This window comes from Lepus europaeus, chromosome 17 (genome assembly GCF_033115175.1).
Source record: "Lepus europaeus isolate LE1 chromosome 17, mLepTim1.pri, whole genome shotgun sequence".
Classification (NCBI taxonomy): Eukaryota; Metazoa; Chordata; class Mammalia; order Lagomorpha; family Leporidae; genus Lepus; species Lepus europaeus.
The window spans coordinates 81,847,468-81,872,096 of NC_084843.1; the positions used below are offsets into that span (position 1 = coordinate 81,847,468).

General features: G+C 51.9%; 1 long non-coding RNA gene across 1 annotated transcript; it reads right to left on the minus strand.

Annotated features, from left to right (window-relative positions):
- Positions 1 to 2,391: 2,391 nt before the first annotated feature.
- On the minus strand, positions 2,392 to 24,429 carry LOC133776055 (uncharacterized). Its single transcript, XR_009868336.1, has 3 exons — positions 24,311 to 24,429; positions 21,720 to 21,845; positions 2,392 to 2,521 (listed from the first exon to the last, which is right to left on the minus strand). It is a non-coding gene; the product is annotated as an uncharacterized LOC133776055 (long non-coding RNA).
- Positions 24,430 to 24,629: the final 200 nt, after the last annotated feature.

Below are 24,629 nucleotides of genomic sequence, written 5' to 3' on the forward strand. Positions count from 1 at the left end.
AGCTTGCTCGCTCTCATCACTTGGGACACCCACATCCCACAGAGGAATTCCTGGCTATGAATCCCATCTCTGCCTTCCATGCCAGCTTCTTACTAACGCACATTCTAGGACACAGCAGGTGACAGCTCAGCTCATTGGTCCCTGCCACCCACATGAGAGGTGGAATCGAGTTCCCATCTCCTAGTTCAGCCTGGCCCAGTGTCATTGCCCTGGCTGATGCTGTACTATACTTTTGGCAAGATGTTGCCATTAGGGGAAACTGTGTAAAGAGTTCATGGAGGGGCTGGCGCTGTGGCATAGCAGGTAATGCCACCACCTGCAGTGCTGGCATCCCATATGGGCACTGGTTCGAGTCCCGGCTGCTCCACTTCCGATCCAGCTCTCTCCTAATGTGCCTGGGAAAGCAGCAGAATATGGCTCAAAACCTTGGGCCCCTGCAACCATGTGAGAGACCTGGAAGAAGTTTCTGGCTCCTGGCTTTGGATCGGCCCAACTCTGGCCATTGTGGCCATTTGGGGAGTGAACCAGTGGATGGAAGACCTCTCTTTCTCTCTGTCTCTGTCTCTGTCTCTCTCTGTCTCTGCCTGTCCTCTCTCTATGTAACTCTGACTTTCAAATAAATAAATCTTTAAAGAAAAAAAGAAAGATACCAGGTAAGGTGCCTGGGTCTCATATAGGAGCACCTGGGTTCACATCCCAGTTCTGCTGCTGACTCCAGCCTCCTGCTGATGCACACCCTGGGAGGCGGCAGCCATGACTCAAGTAGCTGCTGCCATGGGAGCCCTGGTCTTCACACTGACTACTGCTAACCGCCCTCTTACCTACTCCATCCCTTTGCCAGCATCTCACCAGACAGCAGCCAGAGGTAAGACAGGAAGAACACGTGCTGCTTTGTCCAACCCTGCCAGTTGGGGGCAGGCATCTGGCACGATGGTTACACCACTGGGATGCCCACACTCCATAGCATGGGGCTTGGGTTTGAGTTCCAGCTTTATGTCCAATTCCATCTTCCTATTAGTGAGCACTCTGGGAGACAGATGATGGATGGCCCAGGTGCCTGGGTCCCTGCCACCCACACCCAGTCCTAGCTGTTACAGCCATTTGGAGTATGAACCAGTGGGTGGAAAAATCTGTCTCCCTCTGCTTTTCAAATAAATAAGTAAGTAAATAACCTGCTAAGGGCTCCATCTCAGTTGGAATAAGATTACTGAGCTTACAGTAACCACTGCAGCTGTCTCTGACCACAGCTCTCGCATGTTCCCTGTCATGCCCTGACCTCTCCCAGCCTGGCTCACCACTGCACACCCTGAACACTCCAGCCTCAGGTTCATCTGCAGCGTACGCCATCTGGCCAGAATATTCAGAAGCCGCAGTCTCACTTTCTCCAACTCTGCGTCCAGCACCAAGAGCGACGCAGCAGGACACCTTCCCTGATCACGCTGTCACAAACCCTACATGGCTCAGGCTCTCCTACCACTAGGACAGTCCCTGTATCCTTACAGCTGTATCCCCACCACACAGCAGAGCTGGCATACAGTAGGTGCCAAATACTTGCTAGGTTAATACATGACAAAAAGAAAAACAACTAATCAATTTAAGGAAAAAGGTGTAGGGGCCTGCATTTGGTGCAGTGGGTTGGAGCGCCAGCCATAACGCTGGCCTCCCACGTGAGTGCCAGTTCAGATCCCGGATGGGTGCTCAGCTTCTGACCCAGCTCCCTGCTAATGTGCCTAAGAAAACAGTGGAAGATGGCCTAAGTCCTTGGGCCCCTGCTACCTATGTGAGAGACCCAGGGAGTTCAGGCTCCTGGCTTGGCCCAGCCCCAGTCATTGCGGCCATTTGGGGGAGTGTAACTCTGCCTTTCAAATAAATAGATGCTGAGGGGGGGGGGGGGGGGGCAGCCTGTGTGGCTCAGTGGGTTACGCCACCGGCTGCGATGCTGGCATTCCATTTGGGCCCCAGCTCGAGTCCCAGCTGCTCTGCTTCCAGTCCAGCTCCCTAATGTATCCAGAAAGCAGTGGAAGATGACCCATGTGCTAGGGCCCCTGCACCCACGTGGAAGACCCAGATGAAGCTCCTGGCTTCTTGCTTCTACCTGGCCCAGCCCCAGCTGCTGCAGCCACTGGAGAATGAACCAGTGGTTGCAAGATTTCTCTGCCTCTCCTCTCTCTAACTCTGCCTTTCAAGTAAATAAACAGATCTTTTTTAAAAAGTAGTCTGTCTAAATGAGACAAGCAAGGACTGAATTTACTGTCAGGTGGGGACAGGCATCCAGGGCCTGCAGGCCGATTACTCTGCCACTTCCGAAGTTCTGGTAACTCTAAAGAAAGATTCCTGGAAAACCTCAAAGCTGGAATTACGGGAACTCCCTGCCTGAGACCCAGTGTCCCCCTAGCCACAGCTTCCCTACACTGACGGATTCACCTGGGTGGCTCTGGCCTGGGGACTCGTCCTCTAATATCCACGGCTCCTCTCCTGGCTCCAACTTGGGAACCACCTCTGGTTTTGGTAACGCAACGCCCTGTGAACAGAAATGAGCAGACGTGGGGCCCACAGCCTGAGGCGCAGGTCCTCTTGAGGACAGAAACGCAGCCACACAGAAATAATCACTGGAACACTTCCCTGGGGAGAAAGGAACACAGGTGCTCTTTAAAGAGCTCACATCCACAAGGGGTCAGTCGGCTCTGACCCTCTCTGCAAAGCAGTGCCCTGGAGCAGCAGCTACAAAGGAACGATGGCTTTGTGCAGGGGCAGGTACCACCGTGCTTACCCACTGAGACAAGGTGGCTGTAGCTCTCTAGCATCACTCCCCCACACAGCCCTGCTCCTCCCCCTGGGTGAAGCCCACAGCCAGTGACTCCCACAACATAGCAACAGCAACCAGAGTGGAGAGTGCGTGATGTGTTGTTGTGTTCAAGTGTTGTGGCTGAAGAGAGAATTAGTGTTCCTTGTTGTGGGAAAATGAGAAACCGGGTGCAAGGTCTCTGCCAGGATATTAATCTCTCCATTCACACAGACTGTATGAGGTCCTGCCACTGCGCCAGGAACTAGTCCAGTTTCTACAGGTGAGTAAAAGACAAATCTCATGGCCAGTGTTGGGGTGCAACAGGTTAAGCCACCACTTGTGATACCAGCATCCCATGATCGGAGTGCCGGTTCAAGCTCCAGCTGCTCTGCTTCCAATCCAGCTTCCTGCTAATGCACCTGGGAAGACAGAGGAAAATGGCCCAAGTAGTTGGGTCCCTGCCACCCAAGTGGGAGACATGGGCAGAGCTCCTGGCTCCTGGCCTCAGCCTGGCTATTGCAGCCACTTGGGCATTGAACCAGTAGATGGAAGATTTCTGTCTCCCCACCAACCCCTAATCCACTCTCTGTCCCTCTGCCTTTCAAATAAATCGATCTTTTAAAAAAGAGTAATCCTGCTTTCAAGGATGACCAGACCAGGGACACACCTAAACATTAATATCTACACCAAGAATCATAGAAGCAATGCGAGAAGCCTCTGGAAGGTAGACAGGGAGCTGCAAAGAGAAAGTTGTACTTGGTGTTATCAGGTGGAGCTTCATCGAGAAGGAAAGCTTTGAGTCTTGATACATAACTCTCTATGCTTTCTAAATATGAGCAACTATATAACAAACTATATAAATGTAGAGGCATAAAAAATTACCTGGTAAGTTAACGGAACTCTATCATAGGAGCATAGGCTTTGAGATGCATTTTTTTAAAAGATTTATTTATTTATTTGAAAGTCAGAGTTACACAGAGAGAGAAGGAGAGGCAGAGAGAGAGAGGCAGAGAGAGAAAGGTCTTCCACCCACTGGTTTACTCCCCAATTGGCTGCAATGGCTGGAGCTGTGCCAATCCGAAGCCAGGAGCCAGGAGCTTCCTCTGGGTCTCCCATGCAGGTACAAGGGCCCAAGGACTTGGGCCATGAGATGTACTAAGATAAAGAGTCAGGGCCAGTGCTGTGGTACAGCAGGCTAAGCTTCCACCTGCAGAGCCTGCATGGGCACTGGTTCATGTCCCAGCTGCCCCTCTTCTGATCCAGCTCTCTGTTATGGCCTGAGAAAGCAGTGGAAGATGGCCCAAGTGCTTGGGCTCCAGCACCCATGTGGCAGACCCAAAAGTAACTCCTACCTCCTGGCTTCAGATCTGCCCAGCTCCAGTCATCAAGGCCATTTGGGGAGTGAACCAGCATATAGAAGACCTTTCTCTCTGTCTTGCCCTCTCTCTAACTCTACCTCTCAAATAAATAAATAAAATCTTAAGAAAAAAAGAAAAGATAAAGCCTCAAGACACAGAGCAATACTGAAAAAATTGGGGAATATATACCTACAGCCTAGGGTTCCAAAATATTAGATCACTTACCCTTTAAATTTCAGCATTCACCTAACATAGCTATTTATATGTCTATATGTACATGAAATATCATTATTTTTATACAGATACCTGCGTGTAAATATGCTGTATTTCCTTCTCATATTCCAAGTTTTTCGTTGGCTCTCCCGGGGCAGTGTTCTCCAAATGGGGTCCTTGGACCGACACCATCAATATCACCCAACCTGTTAGAAATGCAAGTTCACTCCCCAGATGCACATCAGCCAGGGCTGAGCCAGCAGCAGGGCTGAGCTAGGCCAAAGCCAGGATCCTGGAACTCAATCCAGGTCTCCCATGTGGGTTGCCAGAGAGCCAAATACTTGGGTCATCACCCACCACCTCCAAGGGCATGCATCAGCAAGAAGCTGGGACTCAAACCCCAGTACTCTGACATGGGATGGTGTCTGCCCCATCTTGCTCCTCCCTGGATCACTCTGTCTGGGGAAAGCTACCTGCAATGTAACAGACAATCGGGTGCCCTGTGGAGAAGTCCCCATGGCCAGAAAGTAAGGCCTCCTGCCAAATAGCAGGACTAACTTGCCAGCCATGGGAGCGACCCATCCCAGAAGCCAATCCTCCCACCCCAGTCAGGCCTACAGGCCGCAGCCCATGACACCCCAGCCAGAACAACCCTGAGCCACCAGTGACCATGCAGGCAGTTAGAATACGGAAGTCCCACCCTGCAGTAAAGTACTTAGGTCCCTGCCACCCCTGTGGGAGACCTGGATTGCATTTTTGAGTGCTGACTTTGGCCTGGCCCAGCTCCAGCCATTGTGGGCACTGGAGGAATTAACCAGCAGATGGGAGTCTCTGCTTTTCAAATAAATTAATGATTTCTAGAAAAACAACAATTCTGACCTACAAAAACTAAGTAACAAATTCCTGTTGTCTTTTCTTAATATTTATTGATTTATCTATCTATCTATTTATTTATTTATTTGAAAGGCAGAGCAAGGGGTTGGGGAGAGACAGAAAGAGAGATCTTCCATCTGCTGGTTCACTCCTCAAATGACGCAACAGCCAGGGCTGGGCCAGGCAGAAGTCGAGAGCCTAGAGCTCCACCCTGGTCTCCCACGTGGGTGACATGCACCCACGCACTTGGGCCATCCTCCTCAGCCTTCCCAGGTGCATTAGCAAGAAGCTGGAACAGCAGCGGAGCAGCTGGGCCTCAAACTGGCACTCTGACATGGGATGCCACCAGAGGACTGACCTGCCAAGCCACAACGCTCGCCTCTCCTGCTGTTGTCTTTGCCACTAAATATTTGAACATTTCTTCTCATTAGTATTAACTAATTTATTTATTTATTTATTTTTGAATGTCAGAGTTACAAAGGGAGGTAGAGGCAGAGAGAGAGGTCTTGCATCCACTGGTTCACTCCCCAGATGGCCGCAACAGCCAGCACGGGGACAGGCCGGAGCTAGGAGTCTCAATCTGGGTCACCCCACATGGTAAGCCATCACGGCTGCCTCCTGAGATGTGAACTGGCAGGAAGCTAGAATCAGGATCAGAGCCAGGATCTGGGACACGAGCATCTCCACTGGTGACGTCGCCACTAGGCCAAAGGCCCACTCCTGCAATGCTGATGTTTCTCGAGAAAGCCTAGGGCTCCCCGTGTCTACCTCACCACGCAGGCGGGCAGGGCACAGAGATCCACTGTCCCACAGCCATCTGAGATCATGGTCCCGTAACCTACACCTCGCATAAACCTCTTTCCTCGTCTCCCTCACTTCCTGCTCCTTCCGCCTTGGGTGGCCAGTTCTCATAAAACGCTTTCCTGAAACAGATCTGCAGGGGCAGTGCTGGGGAGGCAGAGGCAGCGGCCTGACAAGTCCCAGGGGAGGAGGGGAAAAGCAGCAGCTCTTGTTGTAGACGTGCGGTCTGGACAGGGCAGAGTTTTCACAAGAGTCGTCAGAGAGGGCTTGGCAACCACCAGCCTCCGGCAGGGGCACAGCCAGCAGTGCACAGTACCAGCAAATGAGCCAGACGAAGGGGTGCAGGCTCAGGTGAGGGGAGCGACGCCTCCACGGCCACCTAGGAGAGGCTGCGGGAGCAAGAGCGGCCATCACTATGCTAGGGGCAGAAGAGCACCCACTCACGTGGAGAAGAGGCAAGCTCAGTGCAAGAACCAGAGGTGGGGGCCAGCACCGCGGCTCACTAGGCTAATCCTCTGCCTGCGGCGCCGGCACCCCGGGTTCTAGTCCCAGTCGGGGAGCCGGATTCTGTCCCGGTTGCCCCTCTTCCAGGCCAGCTCTCTGCTGTGGCCCGGGAAGGCAGTGGAGGATGGCCCAAGTGCTTGGGCCCTGCACCCCATGGGAGACCAGGAGAAGCACCTGGCTCCTGGCTTCAGATCTGTGCAGTGCGCCAGCCACAGCGGCCATTGGGGGGTGAACCAACAGTAAAGGAAGACCTTTCTCTCTGTCTCTCTCTCTCACTGTCCACTCTGCCTGTCAAAAAAAAAAAAAAAAAAAAAAAAGAACCAGAGGTGGGAGACTGTCCAGAGGAATACAAAACTAACAGAGCAAAGTCAAGTAACAAGAAACCTGAACACGACAAGGCAAAAATTATGAAAAAGAACTAACAGTATAAATTATAATAAGTTCTCGGGCAGGGCTGAGCATTTGGGTTGGGATGGCATAAGGATACTACGTAGATGCTTGCAGGATTCAAGTCCCAGCCAAACGTGCAATTCCACCTTCCTGCTAACACCCACCCTGCAGCCAGCAGGTCCCTACCACTCCTGTGGAAGACTTGGATCAAGTTCTGGGCTCCTGGCTTCAGCGCCGGGCCCCACACCAGCTGTCGCAGGCATTTGGGGAATGAACCAGCAGATATAAGATTTCTCTCTCTCTCTCTCTCTCTCTCCCGTTACTGCTTTTCAAATTAAAAAAAAAAAGTTTTTTTTTTTCTTGTAAGATTTATTTTTACTTATTTGAAAGGCAAAGTTACAGAGAGAGAGAGAGAGAGAACGTGCTTCCATCCACTGGTTCACTCCTCAGATGGCCGCAACGGTCAGGGCTAGGTCAGCTGAAGCCAGGAGCCAGAAGCTTCTTCTGGATCTCCCACGTAGGTGCAGGGACCCAAGCACTTGGGCCACCTTCTACTGCTTTCCCAGGTGCGTTAGCAGGGAAATGGAGCACCAGTGCCCATACGGGCTGCCAGCACTGCAGACAGTGGCTTAACCCGCTACACCACAGTACCAGCCCCAAAAGAAAAGTTGTTTTTTTTTTTTTAAAAAAAAGGAAATATACCAGTAGAAAGGAAAGGTCCAGAAACATTCAAACATCTATACTTACAGTGTTTTAATATACTGATAAAGTCAGAACTTCAATTTTTTTAAACATCTTTTTTTTTTTTTTTTGGAAAGGCAGGGTGGATAGTGAGAGAGAGAGAGTCAAAGAGAAAGGTCTTCCTTTTGCCGTTGGTTCACCCTCCAATGGCCGCTACGGCTGTACGGCTGGCGCATCGCGCTGATCCAAAGCCAGGAGCCAGGTGCTTATCCTGGTCTCCCATGCAGGTGCAGGGCCCAAGCACTTGGGCCATCCTCCACTGCACTCCTGGGCCACAGCAGAGAGCTGGCCTGGAAGAGGAGCAACCAGGACAGAATCCGGTGCCCCGACCGGGACTAGAACCTGGTGTGCCGGCGCCGCAAGGCAGAGGATTAGCCTGTTGAGCCACGGCGCCGGCCTAAACATCAATTTTTTTTTTTAAATGTATTCAACAGGACTGGCAATGTGACACAGAATATTGCCACTGCCTGAGATGCCAGTGTTTCCAGAGAGCATGTTCAAGTCCCAGCTGCTCCACTTCCAATCCAGCTCCCTGCTAATGTGCTTGAGAAGCAGCAGAAGATGGTCTGAGTACTCAGAACTCTGCCATCCACTCAGGAGACCCAGATGGAATTCCAGGCTCTTGGCTTTGGCCTGGCCCAGCCCCAGCCTGAAGCCATTTGGGGAATAAACCAGTGGCTGGAAGATTCTCTCTCACTCTCTCCTTGCCTCTCTCTCTCTCACTCTGTAACTCTGCCTTTCAAATTAATAAATTAATCTTAAAAGTATTCAAGAGGCACAGACAGAAACAGATTCTATCCAATGGTTCCCTCCACAAATGCCTGCAACAGCTGGGACTAAGGTCAAAGCCAGGAGCCAGGAACTCAACCCAGGTCTCCCATGCAGGTAGCAGCAATCTACCTACCTGAGTCATCTCACTGCTACCTCAAAGGGTCTGCATTGGCAGCAAGCGTGGAATCGCAAGCCGGAGCCAGGAATAAAACCCAGGCATGCTAGACATGGAATGCAGGCAGCCTAACCGGCAGCTTAACTTAGGACACATACCCACTCCACAGTTTCAGGTAGTAAGGCACAAGGTGACCAACTTACTAAGTGAAATCTACATTATTATGAGTGAGGTTATCTATTTGTTAAAAAGACACACTATATAAAAATGTACTTGAATTGAGCATAAAACACAAAACAAGGACACAAGCAATAACGTACTAAGTCTGTTAACAAAAAGGTGGAAAGTCTTCTGGCTGGATTTAAAAATTGAGATACATGGGACTTAAAAAGCAGATACCTAAAACTAAACAGCAATAAAAATTAATTCATTACTGACTTCCGAATGCCAAGTCCTAGACATGTGGGAGAGAACAGTGACAAAACACTGTCCTCACCCAGCCCCAGTCTGCAAGAGGATTAATTCACTCAAGAGGGCAAATGGACAATAAACAGTTAACATAACTGCAGAGTATGTTGTTGGAAGAGAAGCATTATATTAAAAATACACACGGTTGGGGGGTGGTGCTGTGGCACAGCGGGTTAAAGCCCCAGCCTGCAGTGCTGGCATCCCATATGGTTTGAGTCCCAGCTGCTCCTCTTCCAATCCAGCTCTCTGCTGTGGCCTGGGAAAGTAGTAGAGGATGGACCAAGTCCTTGGGCCCCTGCCACCTGTGTAGGAGACCTGGAAGAAGCTCCTGGCTCCTGGCTTCAGATCAGCTCAGCTCTAGCTAATGCAGTCATTTGGGGAGTGAACCAGTGGAATGGAAGACCTCTCTCTCTCTCTCTCTCTCTGCTTCTCCTCCTCTCTCTATGTAACTCTTTCAAATAAATAAAATAATTATTTAAGAAATAAATAAATAAAAATACACAGGGGAGCAAGAGAAAGGCGGGAGGGGGTAGACACCACACATGGTCCTGAGAAGGGCAGGTGAGCTCTGGGGGAAACATGCACCCCAGGACCAGGCACATTTGTCACAAGAACAAAGGTGACCTTGTACCTGGTATGTTTCTAGAACAGCAAGAAGTGCAAGAGCCGGGGAGGCAGATGAAGTCAAAAGTCTTGGGTCAGGGCCAGCGCTGTGGTGCTGTGGGTTAAGCCACCATCTGCGGCACTGGCATCCCCTATGGGCTGGTTCAAGTTCCAACTGTTCCACTTCCAACCCAGCTCCCTGCAAATGCACCTGGGAAAAGAGAAGATGGCCCAAATGCTTGAGCCCTTTCACCCAAGTGGGAGACACGGATGAAGCTCCTGGCTTCTGGTTTCAGCCTGGCCCAGCCCCAGCCATTGTGGACATTTGGGGAGTGAACCAATGGATGGAAGATCTCCCTCTCTATCTCTCCTTTTCTCTCTCTGTAACTCTCCCAAATAAATGAAAAATATTTAAAAAAAAAAAAAAAAAAAAAAAAAAAAAGAACCCTGGCTTGAACTCAGAGGAAAGTATACTGCTAAACAGAGTCGTGACCAGAGTGACCTGACTCACGTCCGCCAAGGGCACTGTGCATGCTAAGCCTGAGCCGGGGCGCAGCAGCGAGACCTGCTCTGTGGCTTGCTGCAATGCAAGCAACACATGCCATGAGATGACGCAGGGCCCAGGCTTCCTGCCGACAAGTACGATTCGGTGCATCAGAGAAAACAGATCAAAGGTGACTCCAAGGGGTGTGCCATCAGACCATGCCAGCACAGACAGGCCAGGAGACCTTAGCCGTGATGAACTTGGGCCTGTTAAACACCCAAGCGAGATGCAGAGTGGACACGCAGACACGTGCACCCCAAGTGCAGAGAGAGACCTGTGATGGAGACTACCAGGGATGGGCAGGCCCCAGAGTAGTGAGGAGACCACCCTGCCAGGGGGAGGGGCTTCAGACAGAGAGAGAACGAGGACCAAGGGTTGCACCCCGGGGTACCCAAGCAGTCAGAGGTAGGAAGGAAAGGAGAAGCCCGTAGCAAGCTATGAGACAGAAGGCCAAAGTTCAGTCAGGTGTGTGTCGTGACTCCGAAGGAAAAGGCAATCGGCAGCTTCGCCACTAGAGGTCACTGCCGGCCTCTGCGGACTAAAAGGCTGAGGGGCCTCGGAGTGAAGGCTTCCAGTTCCCGCCGAGATGCGGATCTCTGGCTCTCTCTGCCCCCTGGAGCAAAGTGAGGCCACTCGGTGTGCATTGTAGCTTTGCCCCCGGAATAAACACCACTTGCCACCTACCTGGGAGTGACAAACAGCAAATCATGAAGAAACAGCTCACGTCATTTTCTAAAGTGTAATTTCCCTAAGATGAGGAAAGTCTATAGTTTGAAATATTTTTGTAAAGAAATTCAGACTCTATATAAATTCACTGATGACTTTTTAAAAAAAAATTTTTTTTAATTTATCTGAGAGACAGAATTACAGAGAGAAAGAGAGAGAAAGAGAGAGAGAGACTGAATCTCGTATCCACTGGCTCACTCCTCAAATGGCCAGGATGTCCAGAGCTGGACCAATCCGAAGCCAGTAGCCAGGAGCTTCATCTGGCTCTCCAACATGGGTGCAGGGGCCCAAGGACTTGAGCCGTCTTCCACTGCTTTCCCAGGCCTTAGTAGAGAGCTGGATTGTAAGTGGAGCAGCCGCGAGTAGAACCGGTGCCCATATGGGATGCTGGAGCTTCAGGCCAGGGTTTTAACCCACTGTGCCACAGCGCCAGCCCCATCAATCAATCTTTAAAAAAAAAAAAAAAAAAAAAAAGTAGTGGCACAGCAGATTAAGCCACCACCTGCTAATGCCAACATCCCAAATAGGTGTCAGTTCAAGTCCTGGCTGCTCCACTTCCAATGTAACTCCCTGCTAATTTGCCTGGGAAGGTGGCAGAAGATGGCCCAGGTGTTTGGGGCCCTGCCACCCATGTGGGAGATCTAGATGGAGTTCCTGGCTCCTGACTTGCTACAGCCATTTGGGGAGCACTATCTCTCCTTCTCTGTCTTTGTTACCTGCCTTTCAAATAAGTAAATAAAAGTTTTTAAAAAACATAATAATATGTTGCTTGGGGTGTCCGTATTTCCCATTGGAGTGCCAGGTTCCAGTCCTGGCCCCTCTGCCTTCCTCTGCCAATGTGCACTCTGGCTGGCCGCTCAGGTGCCAGAGTTCCTGCCGTGCATGTGGACCCCCAGGTTGAGTTGCATTCGGACTCCTGGCTTCAGCTTAGCCAACTCCTGACTGTTGCAGGCATCTGGGAATAAACTAGCAGATGAACAAACTCTGTTTCTCTGTCTTTCAAAAAACTAAATTTTTTCTTAAAAGATTTAAATAGGAGGAGCCGGCACTATGGTGCAGTGGGTTAAAGCCCTGGCCTGGAACGCCAGCATCCCATACGGGCGCCAGTTCGAGTCCTGGCTATTCCTCTTCTGATCCAGCTCTCTGCTCTGGCCTGGGATAGCAGAAGATGGCCTAAGTCCTTGGCCCCCTGCACTCACGGGGGAGACCTGGAAGAAGCTCCTGGCTCCCAGCTTCGGATCGGCACAGCTCCAGCCGTTGCAGCCATCTAGGGAGTGAACCAGTGGATGGAAGACCTCTCTCTGTCTCTACCTCTATCTGTAACTCTGTCTTTCAAATAAATAAAATCTTAAAAAAAATTTTTTTTGTTTGTTTGTTTGTTTGTTTTTTTACAGGCAGAGTGGACAGTGAGAGAGAGACAGAGAGAAAGATCTTCCTTTTGCCGTTGGTTCACCCTCCAATGGCCGCCGCGGTAGGCGCGCTGCGGCCGGCGCACCACGCTGTTCCGATGGCAGAAGCCAGGTGCTTCTCCTGGTCTCCCATGCAGGTGCAGGGCCCAAGCACTTGGGCCATCCTCCACTGCACTCCCTGGCCACAGCAGAGAGCTGGCCTGGAAGAGGGGCAACCAGGACAGGATCGGTGCCCCGACCGGGACTAGAACCCGGTGTGCCGGCGCCGCAAGGCAAAGGATTAGCCTAGTGAGCCGCGGCGCCGGCCAAAATCTTAAAATTTAAATAGGAAACAAATTCCATATAACACTGTTGTATAGGTAAAAAAAAATCTAAAGTAATTCACATATACAGTATTAAAATTAATAAACAGCAAGGTCACTGGATACAAGTTCAATATACAAAATCCAACTCTATGTCTATATACCAGCAACAACCAAATAGGATGAAAAATTTCCAAATATCTAGGGAAAAAAACTATCAAAGTAAGTATAAAAAACCCAGGCAGAAAATCATGAAACATGGCTGAAAAAAACTAGACATAATTAACAAAAATACCACGTTTATAAGTTCAGAGAGGTAGATTTTTTTTTTTTTTTTTTTTTAAGATTTGTTTATTCGTTTGAAAGGCAAGAATTACAGACAGGCAGAGAGAGGTCTTCCATCCACTGGTTCACTCCCCAGATGGCTGCAACAGCCAGAGCTGCACCAATCAGAAGCCAGGAGTGAGGAGCTTCTTCCAGGTCTCCCAAGTAAGTGGGTTCAGGGGCCCAAGGACTTGGGTCATCCTCCACTGCCCTCCAGGCCACAGCAGAGAGCTGGATCAGAAGTAGAGCAGCCAGAACTCGAATTGGTGTCCATATTGGATGCTGGCACTGCAGGTGGCAGCTTTACCTGCTACACCACAGCGCCAGGCCACAGAGAGGTAGTATTAATATGACTTTTTTTTTTTTTTTGACAGGCAGAGTTAGACAGTGAGAGAGAGAGACAGAGAGAAAGGTCTGCCTTCCACTGGTTCACCCCCCAAATGGTTGCTACGGCTGGTGCACTGCGCTGATCTGAAGCCAGGAGCCAGGTGCTTCCTTCGGATCTCCCAAGCCAGTGCAGGGCCCAAGCACTTGGGCCATCTTCCACTGCCTTCCCAGGCCACAGCAGAGAGCTGGACTGGAAGAGGAGCAACTGGGACAGACCGGTACCCCAACTGGGACTAGTTAATATGACTTTTCTACCAAATCAATCCAGAGATTTAATTCAATATCAAATTCTAGCAGGTTGGAGGTTGGGGGAAGGAAGATGATGCCAAAATTTACACCACAATACAAAGGACTGAGAGCGGCCACCCAGTCTTGAAGAACAAAGGTGGGGAATTTACATTCCCACACAGAAACACTTTCTAAAGCTAGGGGAACCAAGACTCCGTGGCATTAACAGGAAGCCAAAGGGAAAACTGCAATAAAACTGAGGATCCAAAAAGATAGCCAGCGCCGCAGCTCACTAGGCTAATCCTCCGCCTTGCGGCGCCGGCACACCGGGTTCTAGTCCCGGTCGGGGCGCCGGTTCTGTCCCGGCTGCCCCTCTTCCAGGCCAGCTCTCTGCTGTGGCCAGGGAGTGCAGTGGAGGATGGCCCAAGTGCTTGGGCCCTGCACCCCATGGGAGACCAGGAGAAGCACCTGGCTCCTGCCATCGGATCAGCGCGGTGCGCCAGCCGCAGCGCGCCAACAGCAGCGGCCATTGGAGGGTGAACCAACGGCAAAGGAAGACCTTTTGAAGTAGGCAGGCATACAGGTTGGAGTTGATCGGATTTGTGAACTGGAAGACCATGCCCCTGTGTGACCTCATGCTCCTACCTGATGCCTTGGCCACGCCCTTGTGTGGCCTCATTCCCCTACCTGGCCGTATGGGGTGCCCACCAGCCAATCAGGTTAATTGACCACTCCCCTTTGGAGTGGGTTAAAAGCCTGGGGCACAGTGTGCCCAGCCTGCTCTTTTTCCCTGGTGTCTTGCTAGGAAGGGGCTTGCTGTAGCCCCACACCTCCAGGGCGCATGGCCTTCGGGCCATGTGCTCTGGGCTTCCTGGCCTAGATGCACTTCCACGTGGCTGGTTCCTGGTGCTCGGTATGAACCCCTAATTACCTCTTTTTCTTAAATAAAGCTCTTACTCTCCTATGCATCTTTCCTACTAAATAAAAGCTTAAAATGTACCATGCTGCCTCGTTTATCTGTGCCGGTATTTAGAATTCTTCTCTAAATATTAGGCAAGAACCCTCTTGGGCTTATTAATATCAGGGATTTAGTAATAAGCCTGTGGTGAAATTGTAAGGCACCCCAAATTCTGGTAGCACATATGGCACCCTGGCTAGCATTTCTATGGAATTTTAAGGGGCCACGTTTTAGTGTGAATTTTAGGGGGTCTTGTCCGATATCACTTTCTCTCTGTCTCTCTCTCTCACTGTCCACTCTGCCTGTCAAAAAAAAAAAAAAGAGAGAGAGATTCATATAAATGGCTACCTGCTTCTCAATCAAAACAGCACTGCAATTCTGTTGGGAATGGAAGGTCTTTTCAATAAATGGAACTGCAAGAGCTGGTGTGGCACAGCTGGTGTGATCACTTCTTGCAATGCCACCATCCCCTAGGAGAGGCCTGGTTCAAGTGTCAGCTACTCTGCTTTTGATCCAACTTCTTGCTAATATGCCTCTCAAGGCATAGGAAGATGGCAACAGTACCTGGGCCCTGGCCACCATGTAGGAGTCCAGGAGGAAGTTCCTGGCTCCTGGTTTCAGCCTAGCCTGGCCCAACCCCAGCTGTTGCAGCCATTGAGGGAGTGAACCACTGGATGGAAGATCTTCCACTGCTTTTCAAATAACTAAATACATTTTTTTAAAAATGTGTGGGTAAATAATTTTAAATGGACTAAAACAATTCAAGATTTTCTAAGAAAATGAGGGGTGGGGCCGGTGATGTGGCATAGCAGGTTAAAGCCCTGGCCTGAGTCCTGGCATTCCATATGGGCTCCAGTTCTAGTCTGGCTGCTCCACTTACGATCCAGCTCTCGCTATGGCCTGGGAAAGCAGTAGAAGATGGCCCAAGTCCTTGGGCCCCTGCACCCATGTGGGATACCTGGAAGAAGCTCCTGGCTCCTGGCTTCAGATCGGCACAGCTCCGGCCATTGCAGCCATCTGTAGAGTGAACCAGCAGATGGAAGACCTCTCTCTCTCTGTCTCTGCCTCTCTCTGGAACTGTCTTTCAAATAAATAAAAATCTAAAAAAGAAAATGAGGGGTAGGCATTGTGGGTTAAGCCACGCCTAATATACCTGCATCTGTATCAGACTGCCTGGTATCAGAGTGCCCTGTTCAAGTCCTACTCTGGTTATGATCCAGCTTCCTGCTAATGTGCCTGCGAAGACAGCAGATAATGGCCCAAGCACATAGGTTCCTGAGACCCACATGTGAGACCCGGATGGAGGTCCTGGCTCCTGGCTTAGGCCTAGGCTGCCCTGGCTGTTGCAGTCTTTTGGGGAATGAACCAGCAGATGGAAAATCTCTGTCTCTTCTACACTCTCTGTAACTCTGCCTTTCAAACAAAGAAGAAAACGTAAGACAATTCCTTTACATCCTTGGTATAGGCAAATATGTTTCTAAACAGGGCACAAAATATACTAACCGTTAAAGAAAATATTAATAAACTATACTTCATTCAAATGCAGAAGGAGGAGCTGGCAGGCTCTGAACGTAAAGAAACAATACAGAGGGGCCAGCGTTGTGGGACAGCAAGTTCAGCCACCACCTGCAATGCCAGCATCCCACATGAGTGCTGGGTCACATCCCAGCTGCTCCACTTCCAGTCCAGCTGTCTGAGAAAGCAGTGATGGTGGCCCAACTGCTTAGGCCCCTGCCACCCACATGGGAGACCCTGATGGAGTTCCAGACTCTTGGCTTTGGCCTGGCCCAGCCCTGGCCAGTGCCAGGGGACTGAACATGAGAAGGGAACTAGCAGATGGAACCTCTCTTTCTCTCTCTCTCTCTCTAACTTTGCCTTTCAAGTGAATAAAATAAATCTTTTTAAAAACTGATAAGGGGGCCGGCGCCGTGACTCATTTGGCTAATCCTCCGCCTGAGGAGCCGGCACCCCAGGTTCTAGTCCCAGTCGGGGCGCCAGATTCTGTCCCGGTTGCCCCTCTTCCAGGCCAGCTCTCTGCTGTGGCCCGGGAGGGCAGTGGAGGATGGCCCAAGTGCTTGGGCCCTGCACCCGCATGGGAGACCAGGAAGAAGCACCTGATTCCTGGCTTCAGATCAGCGCAGCGCCGGCCGTGGCGGCCATTAGGAGAGTGAACCAACAGAAGGAAGACCTTTCTCTCTGTCTCTCTCTCACTGTCTAACCCTCTCTTTGTGTCTCTCTCTCTCTCACTGTCTAACTCTGCCTGGCAAAAAAATTTTTTAAAAGATGATAAGGGAGGAACTAGCACTGTGGCATAGTGGGTAAAGTCACTGCCTGCAACACCAGCATCCCATGCGGTGTTGGGTGCCAGCTGGAGTTTTTGCTGCTCCGCTTCCAATCCAGCTCTCTGCTATGGCCTGGGAAAGCAGTGGAAGATGGCCCAAGTGCTTGGGCCCCTGCACCCACGTGGGAGACCTGGAGGAAGATCCTGGCTCCTGGCTTCGGATCAGCCCAACTCTGGTCATTGTGGCCATTTGGGGAGTGAACCAGAAACAGAGGATCTATGTGTATGTGTGTGTGTGTGTGTGTATCCCTCTCTCTCTAACTCTTTCAAGAAAATAAATCTTAAAAGAAAAAAAAAAAAAACCTAGGCCGGCGCCGCGGCTAAATAGGCTAATCCTCCGCCTTGCGGCGCCGGCACACCGGGTTCTAGTCCTGGTCGGGGCACCGATTCTGTCCCGGTTGCCCCTCTTCCAGGCCAGCTCTCTGCTATGGCCCAGGAGTGCAGTGGAGGATGGCCCAAGTGCTTGGGCCCTGCACCTGCATGGGAGACCGGGAGAGGCGCCTGGCTCCTGGCTTCGGATCAGCGAGATGCGCCAGCTGCAGCGGCCATTGGAGGGTGAACCAACGGCAAAAAGGAAGACCTTTCTCTCTGTCTCTCTCTCTCACTATCCACTCTGCCTGTCAAAAAAAAAAAAAAAAAAAAAAGGAAAATCTAAGATGCTCAACATGATCAGCCATTAGAAAAATGCAAATTAAAAATCCACAAGGGGGGCCGGCGCTGTGACGTAGCAGGTAAAGCCACCGCCTGCAGTGCTGGTATCCCATATGGGCGCCGGTTCAAGTCCCAGCTGCTCCACCTTTTTTTTTTTTGACAGGTAGAGTTATAGACAGTGAGAGAGAGACAGAGAGAAAGGCCTTCCTTCCGTTGGTTCACTCCCCTAATGGCCAGCGCTGCTCCGATCCGAAGCTGGGAGCCGGAGTTGGGTACTTCCTCCCAGTCTCCCATGCGGGTGCAGGGACCCAAGCACTTGGGCCATCCTCCGCTGCCTTCCCGGGCCGCAGCAGAGAGCTGGACTGGAAGAGGGGCAACCAGGACTAGTACCCAGCGTCCCAACCAGGACTAGAACCCCAGGGTGCTGGCACCACAGGCAGAGGATTAGCCAAGTGAGCCACGGCGCCGGCCCGCTCCACTTCTGATCCAGCTCTCTGATATGGCCTGGGAAAGCAGCAGCAGATGGCCCAAGTCCTTAGGCCCCTGCACCCACAAGGGAGACCTGGAAGAAGCTCCTGCCTGGCTCCTGGCTTCAGATTGGCACAGCTCCGTCCGTTGCAGTCATCTGGGGAGTGAACCAGCAGATGGAAGACCTCTACCTCCCCCCTCCCTCCCCTCCTTCTCTCTCTGTGTAACTCTGACTTTCAAATAAATAAACAAATCTTTAAAAAAAAAAAAGAAGAAGAAGATGGCCCAAGTGCTTGGGCCCCTGCCACTCACGTGGGAGAACTGGATGGAGTTCCTGGCTCCTGGTTTTGGCCTAGCCCAGCCCCAGCAATTGCAGTTAACTGGGGAGTAAACCAGCAGATGGACGATCTTTCTCTCCCTCTCTGCATTACTCTTTCAAATAAATTTTGAAAATTAAAAAAATAAATAAAACCATAATGAGACACCACTATATTCACCCACCTAATACCTAAAAAACAAAAACAAGAGTTGGTGTTGTGGCACAGTGGGTTAAGCTGCAGCTTACAACACCAGCGTAGTGCTGGTTTGATTCCTGGCTGCTCTGCTTCTGATCCAGATTCCTACTAATGCACCTGGGAAGGCAACAGATGATGGCCCAAGTCCTTGGGCCCCTGCCACCCGCGAGGGAGACCCATGTGGGAGAACCGAGCTCCTGGCTTCAGCCTGGCCCAACCCTGGCTTTTGTGACCATTTGGAGAGTGAACCATTGGCTGGAGGATCTCACCCTTTCTGTCTCTCCTCTCTCTGCCGCTCTGCCTTCCAAACACACACACATTTAAAAAAAAAAAAAAAAAAAAAGCACAGAAAATGGAATTAAAAGTTTATTTAAAAAAACCAAAACACGCCGGCCGGCGCCGTGGCTTAGCAGGCTAATCCTCTGCCTTGCGGCACCGGCACACCGGGTTCTAGTCCTGGTCGGGGCACCGATTCTGTCCCGGTTGCCCCTCTTCCAGGCCAGCTCTCTGCTGTGGCCCGGGAAGGCAGTGGAGGATGGCCCAAGTGCTTGGGCCCTGCACCTGCATGGGAGACCAGGAGAAGCACCTGGCTCCTGGCTTCGGATCAGCGAGATGCACCGGCCGCAGCAGCCATTGGAGGGTGAATCAACGGCAAAAAGGAAGACCTTTCTCTCTGTCTCTCTCTCACTGTCCATTCTGCCTGTCAAAAAAAAAAAAAAAAAAAAAAAAACACCTCTTTCTGTCTCTGTCTCTCTTCCTCTGTCACTTTGCCTTTCAAATAAATCTTTTTTTTTTTTTTTAAGATTTATTTATTTATTTGAAAGGCAGAGTTACAGAAAGGCAGAGGCAGAGAGAGAGAGAGAGAGAGAGAAGTCTTCCATCTGCTGGTTCACTCCCCAGTTGGACGTAATGGCCAGAGCTGCGCCGATCCAAAGCCAGGAGCTAGGAGCTTCTTCTGAGTCTCCCAAGTAGGTGCAGGAGCCCAAAGCCTTGGGCCATCTTCCACTGTTTTTCCAGTCCATAAGTAGAAAGCTGGATCAGAAGTGGAGCAGCCAGGACTTAACCCGGTGCCCATATGGGATGCTGGCACTACAGACGGCAGCTTTACCCTCTATGCCACTAGCACTGGCCCTTAAATAAATAAATCTTTAAAAATAAATAAATAAAAAGCAGAAACATAAAACACCACTAGCAATACCAAGTGTCAACTGGGCTGTGATGTGACAGGCCCTCCTCCACAGGAGGATTCTACTTTGAAGAATCTATCAAAGTAATTGCGGGGTAGGTATGTAACACACATGCCCCATATTCAAATGGCCTGGCCCAAGTCCCGGCCACTCCAGTTCCAATCCAGTTTCTTGCTAATGTGCACACCAGGAAGCAGCAAATGACAGTGCCAGTACTTGGGTCCCTGACGCCCACAGGAGACACCCAGGTGGAGCTCTGGGTTTCGGTTTCAGCCTAGCCTAGCCCTGGCTGTTGTGGGCATTTGGGGAGTAAACGAGTGAATGGAAGTTCTGTCTCTCTGCCTTTCAAATAAAATGAAAACAATTTTCTCTAAAGATTTTTATTTTTATTTACTTGAAAGGCAGAGTGACAGAGAGAGGGTTGGGGAGAGAGAGAGAGATGATCTTCTATCCAATGATTCATTCCCCCAGTGGCCTCAACAGATGAGGCTGGGCCAGGCCGAAGCTAGGAGCTCAAAACTCCATCCGGGTCTCCCACCCAGGTGGCATGGGCCCAGGTACTTGGGCCATCTTACGCTGCTTTCCCAGGCACATTACCAGAGAGCTGGATAGAAGTGAAGCATCCAGGACTCGAACGGGTACTCTCATATAGTGTGCCATAGCACCGGCCCTGGAAATAAGTTTAAAAATTAAAAATAAACCTATGTGCTATGACCCATCAGTTGCATTCCTGGGGTTGTATCTCTTAGAATCGAGGGCCACGTACACCAAAAAGCATGCACAAAAAAAAAAACAGAAAGAGCTCATGGGCCGGCACTGTGAAAGCCGCTGCCTGCAGTGCCAGCATCCCATATGGGCACTGGTTTGAGACCAGCTGCTCCACTTCTGATCCAGCTCTCTGCTATGGCTGGGAAAGCAGAAGATGGCCCAAGTCCTGGGGCCCCTGCACCCACATAGGAGACCTGGAAGAAGCTCTTGGCTCCTGGCTTCACACTGGCCCAGCTCTGGCAGTCACAACCATTTGGGGAGATGAACCAGTGGATGTGAAGACTTCTCTTTGTCTCCCTCTCTAACTCCACCTTTCACATAAAAATAAATAAAATTTTTTTTTTATTTTTTTTTTATTTTTGACAGGCAGAGTGGACAGTGAGAGAGAGAGACAGAGAGAAAGGTCTTCCTTTTGCCGTTGGTTCACCCTCCAATGGCTGCCGCGGTAGCGCGCTGCGGCCGGCGCACCGCGCTGATCCGATGGCAGGAGCCAGGTGCTTCTCCTGGTCTCCCATGGGGTGCAGGGCCCAAGGACTTGGGCCATCCTCCACTGCACTCCCTGGCCACAGCAGAGAGCTGGCCTGGAAGAGGGGCAACCGGGACAGGATCGGTGCCCCGACTGGGACTAGAACCCGGTGTGCCGGCGCCACAAGGCGGAGGATTAGCCTAGTGAGCCGCGGCGCCGGCCAAAAATTTTTTTAAAAGGAGAAGCAGGGGCTGGCACCATGGCTCACTTGGTTAATCCTCTGCCTGCAGCAATGGCATCCCATATGGGCGCCGGTTCTAGTCCCAGCTGCTCCTCTTCCAGTCCAGCTCTCTGCTGTGGCCTGGGAGTGCAGTGGAGGATGGCCCAGGTGCTTTGGCCCCTGCACCCACATGGAGACCAGAAGGAAGCGCCTGGCTCCTGGCTTTGGATCAGAGCGGTGCGCCAGCCGCAGCACACCGGCCATAGCAGCCATTTGGGGGAGTGAACCAACGGAAGGAAAACCTCTCTGTCTTTCTCTCTCACTGTCTGTAAATGTACCTGTCAAAAAATAAATAAAAAATTTTAAAAAGGAGAAACAGCTCTACATACATTGATAGCAGAATGCACAATATTCACAGAGCTGGAAAGAAGCACACTATTGCTACATGTGAACACAGATGATATGATGGATGTAATGTTGAAAAAAAGAAGCCAGACACAAAGGAATGTGTGTGTGTGTGTGTGTGTGGCATGATTCTGTTTATATGAAGTTTAAAACACAACAAAGCTAATATATGATGACAGAGATCAAAATAATGCTTACCCTCAGGTATGAGTGAGCAAGTGCAGTCTTGGAGATACGTGGAAAATGTCCCTTATCTTGACCTCGGTGGTAGCTATCCAGGAAGAATTTATCAGGCCATGCACTTGGGATTTGTGTATTAACCACCTGAAAGACACAAGCCCGGATCACTGCACTGGTGCGCGGGAGCTGATACAGAGCAGCAGCGAGGATGTGTGCACTCGGGCGACAGCCTGGCTGGTGAGAACACTCTACAGGAACTAACGGAGAGGCCTGGCGGTAGCAGGTAACAGCTAAAGTGCTTGGGTCCCGGACACCTACATGGGAGACCCACACTGAGTGCTGGGCCCCTGGCTTTGGCCTCGCTGAGCCCAGGCTTAGCTGTTGTGGGCATCTCGGAGTGTATCCATGGACAAATCTCTCTCTGTTTCTCAAATAAATAAAAAGTAATTACTGCTCCACTTCCGATCCAGCTCCCTGCTAATGTGCCGGGGAAGCAGCGGAAGATGGCTCAAGTGCTTGGGCCCCTGCACCCACGTCGGTGACCCGGAAGAAGCTCCTGGCTTCATATTGGCGCAGCTCTGGCCATTGCAGCCATCTGGGGAGTGAACCAGCGGATGGGAGACCTCTCTCTCTCTAACTCTGCCTTTCAAATACTTAAATGTTTCTTTTAAAAATCAAAAACGGGCCTGCGCCGTGGTTTAACAGGCTAATCCTCCACCTTGCGGCGCCGGCACACCGGGTTCTAGTCCCGGTCGGGGCACCGATCCTGTCCCGGTTGCCCCTCTTCCAGGCCAGCTCTCTGCTGTGGCCCGGGAAGGCAGTGGAGGTTGGCCCAAGTGCTTGGGTCCTGCACCCGCATGTGAGACCAGAAGCACCTGGCTCCTGGCTTCGGATCAGCGAGATGCGCCAGCTGCAGCAGCCATTGGAGGGTGAACCAACGGCAAAGGAAGACTTGTCTCTCTCACTGTCCACTCTGTCTGCCTGTCAAAAAAAAAAAAAAAAGAAGAAGAAGAAGAATGGATAGTTTGGGACAAGCATTTACCTAGGGTTAAGTTGTCCGTGTCCCACATTGCGGTACCTGGGTTCAATACCCAGCTCCAGCCCTGGCGCCGGACTCCAGCTTCCTGCTAATGCAGACGTCAGGAGGCAGCAAGGATGGCTCAAGTACTTGTGAGAGATCTGTACTAAGTTCCCAACTCTCTACTTCAACCTGGTGCCCTGCTAGCCATTACGGGCAACTAAATGGGGAGCGAACCAGCAGATGGTTTGTCTTGACTCTTTCTCAAATTAAAAAAACAAACACAAGTCACCTGCGAGCTAGTCATTTTCCTCTGCTCTTGAAGCACCATCTAGAGAGCTGGGAAGCGGGGCCGGCGCCGTGGCACAGTGGGTTAATCCTCCACCTGCAGTGCCTGCATCCCATGTGGGCGCCGGTTCCAGTCTTCTGATCCAGCTCTCTGCTATGGCCTGGTGGAGGACCCCTCTCACTGCCTGTAATTCTACCTCTCTAAATAAATAAATAAAGCCCCCTGGCAGCTGCTGTCTTTGCCGGCTCCTGGCGGGGCCCTAGTGACTGGGGTGCCCTGGACGGTCACCCGTCAGGTCGGGCAGAAACAGGGGATCCAGGAAGCTCTCTGCTGCACCCGGCTTTCCGAAGCCACACAATCAGCCTGGAGGAAGCAGGCCGTCTCTCAGAGCCACCCACGGGACGGCTTCCAGGAGATCTGCGAACAGCAAGGAGCCCCAGGGGCCGAGGCCAAGAGGCGGTCACCCCGCTGCTGCAGCCCAGCGCTGGCCCCCTGGCTCCGGCAGCCACGCGCATCCAAGGGGCTGCTACCGGCCTGTGCGCTAAGCCCTGGCGGTCTTCCTCCTCCAGGTGGGCCTCCTGGTCCCCTCCTCAGCCCGGCTCCCCTTGGTCACTCCCGGTGCCTAGAGAGCTGACGTCCTGAACCCAGGGCGAACGGGCACTGGCCATCTGAGGGGACCCCAAAGTTTGGAACCCCGAGAGCCCCGAGGTAAAAACGGGGGCCTGCGTTATCGTCTCCACCGGCCGCCACGGCCGCGGGCGTGACGACACAACCAGGGCGCGCACACACCGGCTTTGGGGCGCAGGCGCGCCTTCCCCGCGGCCGCCACCAGGGCGCGCACGCCCTCGGAGCGGGACGGCGCCTCACGCCCTCGGCCTGACTGCCCGAAAGCTGGGCTGCAGGACCCCCGCCCCGCAGCCCCCCAGGCCCAGCTCTCCGTCCGAGCCGACCGCGCCCCACGCCTGGCGCGCCAAAACCAGGCCGCGCGTGCGCAGGAGCACCGCCTCCCCGGTTCCCGCGCAGCGCGCGTCGCGAGCCCCCAAGGCGCCGTTTCCCATCAGGCTCCGCGGCGGGAGCCTCGCCCCGGCGGGCGGCGGGGCTGCGCTGCGTCCGCCGGGCCGACAGGGGGCGCGTCAGGCGTTTCTCCGCGGGCCAGAGCGAGCCAGAGGTCGCCCCCAGGCAAACCTCAACAAGCAAACCAGGCGGCCGTAATCCTGAACCATCCGTGCCACACACGAAAGTTGTCAACGAATAACACAGACACGACTGAAAGGAGAGAACGACTGTTACACAGGGCCTCACCCCTCTCAGATGGCCGGCCTTAAAGGCAGAGGGCGTGACAGACACCGGAGGGCCCCTTTAAATTCCTGCTTCCTCGGCAGAGCTCCTGGGCGGGGTAACTGCGCTCTGGACTTGATTGACCACAAGCCCCTCCAATCAGCACTTGCCTCGCCAGCGTTTGTGCCCGCGCCCGCCTACCAGCCTTAAAGCTAAAGCGTCCCAGGCCGCCGTGGGGGAGGCGAGCTGGAGTCCGCGCCCCTGGGTGGCCGGCAATGGCGGCTCGTGACGCGGCTACTTACAGCGTGTGGTCACGCATAACGTCTTTTCGTTAAGATAATGT